Source organism: Castor canadensis, chromosome 2, assembly GCF_047511655.1.
Source record: "Castor canadensis chromosome 2, mCasCan1.hap1v2, whole genome shotgun sequence".
Classification (NCBI taxonomy): Eukaryota; Metazoa; Chordata; class Mammalia; order Rodentia; family Castoridae; genus Castor; species Castor canadensis.
This window is the reverse complement of record NC_133387.1, coordinates 115024025-115037973: the sequence shown is the minus strand read 5'-3', so window position 1 is coordinate 115037973 and position 13949 is coordinate 115024025.

The window sequence follows — 13949 nt, the reverse complement described above, 5'->3', positions numbered from 1 at the left end:
AAATTGATTGAATGCACCAGGCTGTCCTGGGGTTTAATGGATTCTGATGATGCTAAAAGTTGCTATCCAGTACATACAAGCAAAGAAATCAATTCACACGATCACTATTAGGATATGACCACATTGTGTGTGTGGCTATGTTTTGTGTTTGTTATCATTCTGTTTAAATTTGCCTCACTGATTCGTGGAAATTAGCTTAATACCTGATGTCAGTTTGTGGAGAAGCCTCGAGCGGCCCTGATTTGAAGTCTTCACTTCCTTGGATGAAAAGTGTTTTGTTTTGTCACTAGGAAGTTTTGGAAAAATGAATGCTCTTCCCTAGTGATTCATGGTATTCCATAGTGTGTTGTGTTCCGGAAAGCTGCCATTCACTGGAGAAAAGTTATCAGTTTCACTGACTATTAAATACTGTGCATTCGTTGACTATCCCGTTTGTGATCCAGTGCATTTCTCAGATGAAAGCGAATTAATTTCTTTGTCCACATTAAGTGAATTCCTGTGGTCAGTTTCACACTCTTGCCAGCCAGTGTGTGCGTTTCCGTGCTTTGACGAAGTTAGTAACAGAGAAGCCAGGACGAAAAACATCCTGATTCCCTGAGTGGTAGAGTTGCGTCCAGCTAAGGGAATATACTCAGGTGTTGGGTGATGTTCTGAGAGGGAAGTAGCCCAATCCAATGTGAAAGGAGTTTTCCTGGCTGATGGACGTGCAAAGGGCTTGAGGCGTTTTGTACTCACCACAAAAAACACTTCTTGTCTTCGAAAATCTGGGTTCCAGCTTGGCAGATCTTGGAAAGAGGAGAGAAATATCATCCCAGTTCCACATAGGACAAGCGGCTGTGGGAATATGGAGCAGTAAGGCCACGATAAGATCCATACATCCTTTGAGGACACTATGCTTCAAGTGGCTGGAAATTGGAGGGTGAGGGTTGCTTAAGGGGGAGTGCTTAAGCAGTCCGACCAATCAGGAAAGACGCGGCTGTGATGTCACAGTGGGCTTAGAGCCCCTTGAACTTGGAGAGTCCTGAGGCAGCTCGTGCCTGGCCTGTTGCTATGGCAGCCCAGCCAGCCAAGCAGGAAGAAGCTGAAGGAAGGTGCCCCTGTCTTCTGTGGAAGACTTCTCAGTTAAGTGTGGCCTCGGAAAACGGGGGCAGGCAGAGCAGGAGCACATGGGTGACCTGAGCCCATTAGATTGGGGCAATCCCTTCTGAACTGCTAGCCAAAGCTTCTATGTCCCACGGTTTGGAATGTCCACAAGCCTGTGTGCCACCTGGGGCTGGTTCTCACTTTGCAGAACAGGCCGCCTTGGGCCTCACTATGATACACACGCTGCGTTGATTTCAGGGACCCACTAGACCACCAGATCTTAGGGTGTGGAACTAACGGAGTGGCAAAGTAAGAATTAGGGTGACATGGTGGCCCAGGCACCTGTTGATCTGACAGCAAATCTTCTCGTTCCTGCAGGATATACTATACCGTGGGCAAGGAGTGTTGGAAGAAGTTAACCTGATTCTCCAGGGTTTCCTGGTATTCATTAAGGATTGCTGGTGTTGGAAGGTACTTTTCCTTTGTGAAAGTGCAGAAATTCACTGACTCCAGACTGCTTGCCATTCGAGGAGCAATGAATGCGTGTGTATTTGTGTGTAATTGTGTGCTTCTCTGCATGTGTGTGTGTGGTTGTGTGTGCTTGTGGGAGCACTTGCACACAGGGTTGGTAGGCTAATATTTCTTTTGTCACTTTCTGTGAGATACCCTTGTTCAAAAAAGGGCAGTCATGATAGTTTCCTGGAAGTCAATAATAGCGGATAGACCATGCTGTCTTTTCTGTTGATCAAGTACAATATGTTCTGTAAACAGGAACTAGTCATTCTTCATCGATTATGTGCAGTGTATATCCAGGCATCATGATACATGGGTAAATATGCATCACTGGCTTACTAAAAAGGATTTCAAAACAAGTGATTGATTCAGGCACAGACTCTGGTGGATTACACGTTGCTGGTTCGTTTCCATAAATATGGCAGTATGTCTTCCTTCCAAGCACATTTTTCGAAATGATGTGACTACACATATATTTCTTAGCATGGTTCTTTTTGAAGTGCTGATATTGTCTCCTCAGTAGCACCACGCCTAGGCTTTCAGCTATTCATTGTAACATTTCACATGCAAAGGATATGGACAGGTTTTGTGTTATTTAGTTTAGGTTTGTATGTGTGTGTGTGTGCGTGTGTGTTTCTGTGTGCAATATTTGTAGTTTGCAAATGTATTAATTTCTTTGCTCGCTGGAGTGAGTTCTCATATTACAAACTGTTTCACACTCATGTGTGTACCCACTGTTTAAGCATCGTTAAGTCCCCTTCATTCAAACTCTTCCTTTTACACTGTGGACATTGAAGGAGTGTACCAGGCTGTCCTGGTTTTCAATGACTTCTGATTTTAGTAAACGTTGCCATGTACTACATACAAGGAAAGATATCCATTCACTTGATAACTATTAGGATATCACCACTTTGTGTGTGTGTGGGTGTGTGTGTCTGTGTTTGTTATCTTTGTGTTTTAATTTGCCTCACTGATTGGTAGCAATTAGCTTAATACCTGATGTGATTTTGAGGAAAAGCCTTGAGTTGTCCTGGCTTTATGTCTTCAGTTCCTTGAATGAAATGAGTTGTAATATGTCACTAAGAACTTTTGTAGAAATGAATGCCTGTCGCCAGTGTTTCTTGGTATTCCATAATTTGTGGTCTTCCTGAAAGCTGCCCTTCACTGGAGAAAGGGCACCAATTTCACTGACTAGGAAATACTATGCATTCATTGACTGTCCCCTGTGTGATCCAGGGCATTTCCTGGATGAATCTGAATTAATTTGTTCGTCCACATTAAGTGAATTCCTGAGTTCATTTTCACGCTCTTGCCAGCCACTGTGTGCGATTCTCTGTTTTGATGAAGTTGGGAACAGACAAGCCTGACAAAACAACATCGTGAATCCCAGTGTGGTACCCTTGTGTCCACATAAGGGAATAAGCTCAGGTGATGGGTGATGTTGTTCTGAGAGGAATGTTGTTCATCCAATGTCAAAGGTGTTTTCCTGGCTGATGGAAGTGCAAAGGGCTTGAGTCATTTAGGTACTCACCAGAAATAAAGACTTCTTGTCTTCCAAAATGTGGGTTCCAGATGGAGAGTTCATGGAAACAGGAGAGAAATCTCATCCCAGTTGGACCCAGAACAAGCAGAGGTGGGAATATGGAGCAGTAAAGCCATGCTCCTATCCAAACATTTTGCCAGGACTGTATGACACAAGTGACTGGGGACTGGAGGGGGAGGTTCCTTAAGGGGAGTGCTTATGCTGTCCAACCAATCAGAAAAGATGATTGTGATGTCCCAGTTGGCCTACAGCCCCTTGAACTTGGGGAGTCCTGAGGCAGCTCCTGCCTGGCCTGTTGCTATGGCAGCCCAGCCAGCCAAGCAGGAAGAAGCTGAAGGAAGGTGCCCTTGTCTAGTTTGGAAGACTTCTCAGTTAAGTGTGGCCTAGGGAAAGAGGGGGCAGGTAGAGCAGGAGCACGTGGGTGAACTGAGTCCATCAGTTTGGGGGAATCCATTCTTCACCGCTAGCCAAAGCATCCATGTCACAGGGTTTGGAATGTCCACAGGCCTGTGTGCCACCTGGGGCTAGATCTCACTTTGCAGAACAGGTCTCCATGGCCCTCACTGTGAAACACACAGTGCCTTTATTTCAGGGACCCAGCAGTCCACCTGATCTTAGGGTGTAGTACTAGCAGACTGGCAAGGTAAGAATCAGGGTGACATGGTGGCCCAGGCACCTGTTGATCTGACAGCAATTCTTCTCTGGCCTGCAGGGTACACTAAACCATGGGAAAGGAAAGTTGGAAGAAGTTATCCTGATTCTCCAGGGTTTCCTGGTATTCACTACATATTGCTACTGCTGAAAGGTACTTTTCTTACATGAAGTTTCAGAAATTCAATGACTCCGGAATGGTTGCTCTTCGAGGAGCAATGATTGTGTGTGTGTGATTGTGTATTTTTCTTTGTGTGCTTCTGTACATGTGTGTGTGTGTGTGTGTGTGTGTGTGTTTGTGTGTGTGTTTGCAGAAGACCTTGCACACAGGGAGGATCAGATAATATTACTTTTGTCAGGTTCTGTGAGATACCCTTTTTCAAAGAGTGGCCGTCACGATTGTTTCCTGGAAGTCAATAATTTCAGAGAGATCAAACTTACTTTTCTGTAGATGAAGTACAATATGTTCTATAAGGAAGAACTATTGAGCATTCAGCAATTATGTGCAGTGTATGTCCAGGCATTATGATACATGGGTCAATGGGCCTCACTGGCTTACTGGAAAGGATTTTCATTCAAGTAATTGCTTCAGGCACAGATTCTGGTGGATTACACTTTGCTCGTTTCTTTGCAAAAATGTGGCAGTGTGTCTTCCTTGCAAGAACATTTCTGGAAAAGGTGTCACTTCCCATATTTTTTTGGCATCATCATTTTGAAGGGCTGATATTGTCCCTTCAGTAGCGTAACGCCTGGCCATTCCACTATTGCGGGTAATATTCCCGATGTGATGAATTTGGACAGGTTTTGTTTTATTTTGGGTATGTGTGTGTGTTTGTGTGTGCAATATTTCTAGTTGGCAAATGTATTACTTTCTTTCCTCGTTCTAATAAGTTCTCCTAGTACAAAGTATTTCACGCTCATGGGTGTACCCACTGTGTAGGCATTCCTAAGACCACTTGAGTCAAACTGTGTCTTTTACACTGTGGAAATTGATTGAATGCACCAGGCTGTCCTGGGGTTTAATGGATTCTGATGATGCTAAAAGTTGCTATCCAGTACATACAAGCAAAGAAATCAATTCACACGATCACTATTAGGATATGACCACATTGTGTGTGTGGCTATGTTTTTGTGTTTGTTATCATTCTGTTTAAATTTGCCTCACTGATTCGTGGAAATTAGCTTAATTCCTGATGTCAGTTTGTGGAGAAGCCTCGAGCGGCCCTGATTTGAAGTCTTCACTTCCTTGGATGAAAAGTGTTTTGTTTTGTCACTAGGAAGTTTTGGAAAAATGAATGCTCTTCCCTAGTGATTCATGGTATTCCATAGTGTGTTGTGTTCCGGAAAGCTGCCATTCACTGGAGAAAAGTTATCAGTTTCACTGACTATTAAATACTGTGCATTCGTTGACTATCCCGTTTGTGATCCAGTGCATTTCTCAGATGAAAGCGAATTAATTTCTTTGTCCACATTAAGTGAATTCCTGTGGTCAGTTTCACACTCTTACCAGCCAGTGTGTGCGTTTCCGTGCTTTGACGAAGTTAGTAACAGAGAAGCCAGGACGAAAAACATCCTGATTCCCTGAGTGGTAGAGTTGCGTCCACATAAGGGAAAATACTCAGGTGTTGGGTGATGTTCTGAGAGGGAAGTTGCCCAATCCAATGTGAAAGGAGTTTTCCTGGCTGATGGACGTGCAAAGGGCTTGAGGCGTTTTGTACTCACCACAAAAAACACTTCTTGTCTTCGAAAATGTGGGTTCCAGCTTGGCAGATCTTGGAAAGAGGAGAGAAATATCATCCCAGTTCCACATAGGACAAGCGGCTGTGGGAATATGGAGCAGTAAGGCCACGATAAGATCCATACATCCTTTGAGGACACTATGCCTCAAGTGGCTGGAAATTGGAGGGTGAGGGTTGCTTAAGGGGGAGTGCTTAAGCAGTCCGACCAATCAGGAAAGACGCGGCTGTGATGTCACAGTGGGCTTAGAGCCCCTTGAACTTGGAGAGTCCTGAGGCAGCTCGTGCCTGGCCTGTTGCTATGGCAGCCCAGCCAGCCAAGCAGGAAGAAGCTGAAGGAAGGTGCCCCTGTCTTCTGTGGAAGACTTCTCAGTTAAGTGTGGCCTCGGAAAACGGGGGCAGGCAGAGCAGGAGCACATGGGTGACCTGAGCCCATTAGATTGGGGCAATCCCTTCTGAACTGCTAGCCAAAGCTTCTATGTCCCACGGTTTGGAATGTCCACAAGCCTGTGTGCCACCTGGGGCTGGTTCTCACTTTGCAGAACAGGCCGCCTTGGGCCTCACTATGATACACACGCTGCGTTGATTTCAGGGACCCACTAGACCACCAGATCTTAGGGTGTGGAACTAACGGAGTGGCAAAGTAAGAATTAGGGTGACATGGTGGCCGAGGCACCTGTTGATCTGACAGCAAATCTTCTCTTTCCTGCAGGATATACTATACCGTGGGCAAGGAGTGTTGGAAGAAGTTAACCTGATTCTCCAGGGTTTCCTGGTATTCATTAAGGATTGCTGGTGTTGGAAGGTACTTTTCCTTTGTGAAAGTGCAGAAATTCACTGACTCCAGACTGCTTGCCATTCGAGGAGCAATGAATGCGTGTGTGTTTGTGTGTAATTGTGTGCTTCTCTGCATGTGTGTGTGTGGTTGTGTGTGCTTGTGGGAGCACTTGCACACAGGGTTGGTAGGCTAATATTTCTTTTGTCACTTTCTGTGAGATACCCTTGTTCAAAAAAGGGCAGTCATGATAGTTTCCTGGAAGTCAATAATAGCGGATAGACCATGCTGTCTTTTCTGTTGATCAAGTACAATATGTTCTGTAAACAGGAACTAGTCATTCTTCATCGATTATGTGCAGTGTATATCCAGGCATCATGATACATGGGTAAATATGCATCACTGGCTTACTAAAAAGGATTTCAAAACAAGTGATTGATTCAGGCACAGACTCTGGTGGATTACTCGTTGCTGGTTCGTTTCCATAAATATGGCAGTATGTCTTCCTTCCAAGCACATTTTTCGAAATGATGTGACTACACATATATTTCTTAGCATGGTTCTTTTTGAAGTGCTGATATTGTCTCCTCAGTAGCACCACGCATAGGCTTTCAGCTATTCATTGTAACATTTCACATGCAAAGGATATGGACAGGTTTTGTGTTATTTAGTTTAGGTTTGTATGTGTGTGTGTGTGCGTGTGTGTTTCTGTGTGCAATATTTGTAGTTTGCAAATGTATTAATTTCTTTGCTCGCTGGAGTGAGTTCTCATATTACAAACTGTTTCACACTCATGTGTGTACCCACTGTTTAAGCATCGTTAAGTCCCCTTCATTCAGACTCTTCCTTTTACACTGTGGACATTGAAGGAGTGTACCAGGCTGTCCTGGTTTTCAATGACTTCTGATTTTAGTAAACGTTGCCATGTACTACATACAAGGAAAGATATCCATTCACTTGATAACTATTAGGATATCACCACTTTGTGTGTGTGTGGGTGTGTGTGTCTGTGTTTGTTATCTTTGTGTTTTAATTTGCCTCACTGATTGGTAGCAATTAGCTTAATACCTGATGTGATTTTGAGGAAAATCCTTGAGTTGTCCTGGCTTTATGTCTTCAGTTCCTTGAATGAAATGAGTTGTAATATGTCACTAAGAACTTTTGTAGAAATGACTGCCTGTCGCCAGTGTTTCTTGGTATTCCATAATTTGTGGTCTTCCTGAAAGCTGCCCTTCACTGGAGAAAGGGCACCAATTTCACTGACTAGGAAATACTATGCATTCATTGACTGTCCCCTGTGTGATCCAGGGCATTTCCTGGATGAATCTGAATTAATTTGTTCGTCCACATTAAGTGAATTCCTGAGTTCATTTTCACGCTCTTGCCAGCCACTGTGTGCGATTCTTTGTTTTGATGAAGTTGGGAACAGACAAGCCTGACAAAACAACATCGTGAATCCCAGTGTGGTACCCTTGTGTCCACATAAGGGAATAAGCTCAGGTGATGGGTGATGTTGTTCTGAGAGGAATGTTGTTCATCCAATGTCAAAGGTGTTTTCCTGGCTGATGGAAGTGCAAAGGGCTTGAGTCATTTAGGTACTCACCAGAAATAAAGACTTCTTGTCTTCCAAAATGTGGGTTCCAGATGGAGAGTTCATGGAAACAGGAGAGAAATCTCATCCCAGTTGGACCCAGAACAAGCAGAGGTGGGAATATGGAGCAGTAAAGCCATGCTCCTATCCAAACATTTTGCCAGGACTGTATGACACAAGTGACTGGGGACTGGAGGGGGAGGTTCCTTAAGGGGAGTGCTTATGCTGTCCAACCAATCAGAAAAGATGATTGTGATGTCCCAGTTGGCCTACAGCCCCTTGAACTTGGGGAGTCCTGAGGCAGCTCCTGCCTGGCCTGTTGCTATGGCAGCCCAGCCAGCCAAGCAGGAAGAAGCTGAAGGAAGGTGCCCTTGTCTAGTTTGGAAGACTTCTCAGTTAAGTGTGGCCTAGGGAAAGAGGGGGCAGGTAGAGCAGGAGCACGTGGGTGAACTGAGTCCATCAGTTTGGGGGAATCCATTCTTCACCGCTAGCCAAAGCATCCATGTCACAGGGTTTGGAATGTCCACAGGCCTGTGTGCCACCTGGGGCTAGATCTCACTTTGCAGAACAGGTCTCCATGGCCCTCACTGTGAAACACACAGTGCCTTTATTTCAGGGACCCAGCAGTCCACCTGATCTTAGGGTGTAGTACTAGCAGACTGGCAAGGTAAGAATCAGGGTGACATGGTGGCCCAGGCACCTGTTGATCTGACAGCAATTCTTCTCTGGCCTGCAGGGTACACTAAACCATGGGAAAGGAAAGTTGGAAGAAGTTATCCTGATTCTCCAGGGTTTCCTGGTATTCACTACATATTGCTACTGCTGAAAGGTACTTTTCTTACATGAAGTTTCAGAAATTCAATGACTCCGGAATGGTTGCTCTTCGAGGAGCAATGATTGTGTGTGTGTGATTGTGTATTTTTCTTTGTGTGCTTCTGTACATGTGTGTGTGTGTGTGTGTGTGTGTGTGTTTGTGTGTGTGTTTGCAGAAGACCTTGCACACAGGGAGGATCAGATAATATTACTTTTGTCAGGTTCTGTGAGATACCCTTTTTCAAAGAGTGGCCGTCACGATTGTTTCCTGGAAGTCAATAATTTCAGAGAGATCAAACTTACTTTTCTGTAGATGAAGTACAATATGTTCTATAAGGAAGAACTATTGAGCATTCAGCAATTATGTGCAGTGTATGTCCAGGCATTATGATACATGGGTCAATGGGCCTCACTGGCTTACTGGAAAGGATTTTCATTCAAGTAATTGCTTCAGGCACAGATTCTGGTGGATTACACTTTGCTCGTTTCTTTGCAAAAATGTGGCAGTGTGTCTTCCTTGCAAGAACATTTCTGGAAAAGGTGTCACTTCCCATATTTTTTTGGCATCATCATTTTGAAGGGCTGATATTGTCCCTTCAGTAGCGTAACGCCTGGCCATTCCACTATTGCGGGTAATATTCCCGATGTGATGAATTTGGACAGGTTTTGTTTTATTTTGGGTATGTGTGTGTGTTTGTGTGTGCAATATTTCTAGTTGGCAAATGTATTACTTTCTTTCCTCGTTCTAATAAGTTCTCCTAGTACAAAGTATTTCACGCTCATGGGTGTACCCACTGTGTAGGCATTCCTAAGACCACTTGAGTCAAACTGTGTCTTTTACACTGTGGAAATTGATTGAATGCACCAGGCTGTCCTGGGGTTTAATGGATTCTGATGATGCTAAAAGTTGCTATCCAGTACATACAAGCAAAGAAATCAATTCACACGATCACTATTAGGATATGACCACATTGTGTGTGTGGCTATGTTTTTGTGTTTGTTATCATTCTGTTTAAATTTGCCTCACTGATTCGTGGAAATTAGCTTAATTCCTGATGTCAGTTTGTGGAGAAGCCTCGAGCGGCCCTGATTTGAAGTCTTCACTTCCTTGGATGAAAAGTGTTTTGTTTTGTCACTAGGAAGTTTTGGAAAAATGAATGCTCTTCCCTAGTGATTCATGGTATTCCATAGTGTGTTGTGTTCCGGAAAGCTGCCATTCACTGGAGAAAAGTTATCAGTTTCACTGACTATTAAATACTGTGCATTCGTTGACTATCCCGTTTGTGATCCAGTGCATTTCTCAGATGAAAGCGAATTAATTTCTTTGTCCACATTAAGTGAATTCCTGTGGTCAGTTTCACACTCTTACCAGCCAGTGTGTGCGTTTCCGTGCTTTGACGAAGTTAGTAACAGAGAAGCCAGGACGAAAAACATCCTGATTCCCTGAGTGGTAGAGTTGCGTCCACATAAGGGAAAATACTCAGGTGTTGGGTGATGTTCTGAGAGGGAAGTTGCCCAATCCAATGTGAAAGGAGTTTTCCTGGCTGATGGACGTGCAAAGGGCTTGAGGCGTTTTGTACTCACCACAAAAAACACTTCTTGTCTTCGAAAATGTGGGTTCCAGCTTGGCAGATCTTGGAAAGAGGAGAGAAATATCATCCCAGTTCCACATAGGACAAGCGGCTGTGGGAATATGGAGCAGTAAGGCCACGATAAGATCCATACATCCTTTGAGGACACTATGCCTCAAGTGGCTGGAAATTGGAGGGTGAGGGTTGCTTAAGGAGGAGTGCTTAAGCAGTCCGACCAATCAGGAAAGACGCGGCTGTGATGTCACAGTGGGCTCAGAGCCCCTTGAACTTGGAGAGTCCTGAGGCAGCTCGTGCCTGGCCTGTTGCTATGGCAGCCCAGCCAGCCAAGCAGGAAGAAGCTGAAGGAAGGTGCCCCTGTCTTCTGTGGAAGACTTCTCAGTTAAGTGTGGCCTCGGAAAACGGGGGCAGGCAGAGCAGGAGCACATGGGTGACCTGAGCCCATTAGATTGGGGCAATCCCTTCTGAACTGCTAGCCAAAGCTTCTATGTCCCACGGTTTGGAATGTCCACAAGCCTGTGTGCCACCTGGGGCTGGTTCTCACTTTGCAGAAGAGGCCGCCTTGGGCCTCACTATGATACACACGCTGCGTTGATTTCAGGGACCCACTAGACCACCAGATCTTAGGGTGTATAACTAACGGAGTGGCAAAGTAAGAATTAGGGTGACATGGTGGCCCAGGCACCTGTTGATCTGACAGCAAATCTTCTCTTTCCTGCAGGATATACTATACCATGGGCAAGGAGTGTCGGAAGAAGTTAACCTGATTCTCCAGGGTTTCCTGGTATTCATTAATTATTGCTGGTGTTGGAAGGTACTTTTCCTTTGTGAAAGTGCAGAAATTCACTGACTCCAGACTGCTTGCCATTCGAGGAGCAATGAATATGTGTGTGTTTGTGTGTATTTGTGTGCTTCTCTGCATGTGTGTGTGTGGTTGTGTGTGCTTGTGGGAGCACTTGCACACAGGGTTGGTAGGCTAATATTTCTTTTGTCACTTTCTGTGAGATACCCTTGTTCAAAAAAGGGCAGTCATGATAGTTTCCTGGAAGTCAATAATAGCGGATAGACCATGCTGTCTTTTCTGTTGATCAAGTACAATATGTTCTGTAAACAGGAACTAGTCATTCTTCATCGATTATGTGCAGTGTATATCCAGGCATCATGATACATGGGTAAATATGCATCACTGGCTTACTAAAAAGGATTTCAAAACAAGTGATTGATTCAGGCACAGACTCTGGTGGATTACACGTTGCTGGTTCGTTTCCATAAATATGGCAGTATGTCTTACTTCCAAGCACATTTTTCGAAATGATGTGACTACACATATATTTCTTAGCATGGTTCTTTTTGAAGTGCTGATATTGTCTCCTCAGTAGCACCACGCATAGGCTTTCAGCTATTCATTGTAACATTTCACATGCAAAGGATATGGACAGGTTTTGTGTTATTTAGTTTAGGTTTGTATGTGTGTGTGTGTGCGTGTGTGTTTCTGTGTGCAATATTTGTAGTTTGCAAATGTATTAATTTCTTTGCTCGCTGGAGTGAGTTCTCATATTACAAACTGTTTCACACTCATGTGTGTACCCACTGTTTAAGCATCGTTAAGTCCCCTTCATTCAGACTCTTCCTTTTACACTGTGGACATTGAAGGAGTGTACCAGGCTGTCCTGGTTTTCAATGACTTCTGATTTTAGTAAACGTTGCCATGTACTACATACAAGGAAAGATATCCATTCACTTGATAACTATTAGGATATCACCACTTTGTGTGTGTGTGGGTGTGTGTGTCTGTGTTTGTTATCTTTGTGTTTTAATTTGCCTCACTGATTGGTAGCAATTAGCTTAATACCTGATGTGATTTTGAGGAAAATCCTTGAGTTGTCCTGGCTTTATGTCTTCAGTTCCTTGAATGAAATGAGTTGTAATATGTCACTAAGAACTTTTGTAGAAATGACTGCCTGTCGCCAGTGTTTCTTGGTATTCCATAATTTGTGGTCTTCCTGAAAGCTGCCCTTCACTGGAGAAAGGGCACCAATTTCACTGACTAGGAAATACTATGCATTCATTGACTGTCCCCTGTGTGATCCAGGGCATTTCCTGGATGAATCTGAATTAATTTGTTCGTCCACATTAAGTGAATTCCTGAGTTCATTTTCACGCTCTTGCCAGCCACTGTGTGCGATTCTTTGTTTTGATGAAGTTGGGAACAGACAAGCCTGACAAAACAACATCGTGAATCCCAGTGTGGTACCCTTGTGTCCACATAAGGGAATAAGCTCAGGTGATGGGTGATGTTGTTCTGAGAGGAATGTTGTTCATCCAATGTCAAAGGTGTTTTCCTGGCTGATGGAAGTGCAAAGGGCTTGAGTCATTTAGGTACTCACCAGAAATAAAGACTTCTTGTCTTCCAAAATGTGGGTTCCAGATGGAGAGTTCATGGAAACAGGAGAGAAATCTCATCCCAGTTGGACCCAGAACAAGCAGAGGTGGGAATATGGAGCAGTAAAGCCATGCTCCTATCCAAACATTTTGCCAGGACTGTATGACACAAGTGACTGGGGACTGGAGGGGGAGGATCCTTAAGGGGAGTGCTTATGCTGTCCAACCAATCAGAAAAGACATGATTGTGATGTCCCAGTTGGCCTACAGCCCCTTGAACTTGGGGAGTCCTGAGGCAGCTCCTGCCTGGCCTGTTGCTATGGCAGCCCAGCCAGCCAAGCAGGAAGAAGCTGAAGGAAGGTGCCCTTGTCTAGTTTGGAAGACTTCTCAGTTAAGTGTGGCCTAGGGAAAGAGGGGGCAGGTAGAGCAGGAGCACGTGGGTGAACTGAGTTCATCAGTTTGGGGGAATCCATTCTTCACCGCTAGCCAAAGCATCCATGTCACAGGGTTTGGAATGTCCACAGGCCTGTGTGCCACCTGGGGCTAGATCTCACTTTGCAGAACAGGTCTCCATGGCCCTCACTGTGAAACACACAGTGCCTTTATTTCAGGGACCCAGCAGTCCACCTGATCTTAGGGTGTAGTACTAGCAGACTGGCAAGGTAAGAATCAGGGTGACATGGTGGCCCAGGCACCTGTTGATCTGACAGCAATTCTTCTCTGGCCTGCAGGGTACACTAAACCATGGGAAAGGAAAGTTGGAAGAAGTTATCCTGATTCTCCAGGGTTTCCTGGTATTCACTACATATTGCTACTGCTGAAAGGTACTTTTCTTACATGAAGTTTCAGAAATTCAATGACTCCGGAATGGTTGCTCTTCGAGGAGCAATGATTGTGTGTGTGTGATTGTGTATTTTTCTTTGTGTGCTTCTGTACATGTGTGTGTGTGTGTGTGTGTGTGTGTGTTTGTGTGTGTGTTTGCAGAAGACCTTGCACACAGGGAGGATCAGATAATATTACTTTTGTCAGGTTCTGTGAGATACCCTTTTTCAAAGAGTGGCCGTCACGATTGTTTCCTGGAAGTCAATAATTTCAGAGAGATCAAACTTACTTTTCTGTAGATGAAGTACAATATGTTCTATAAGGAAGAACTATTGAGCATTCAGCAATTATGTGCAGTGTATGTCCAGGCATTATGATACATGGGTCAATGGGCCTCACTGGCTTACTGGAAAGGATTTTCATTCAAGTAATTGCTTCAGGCACAGATTCT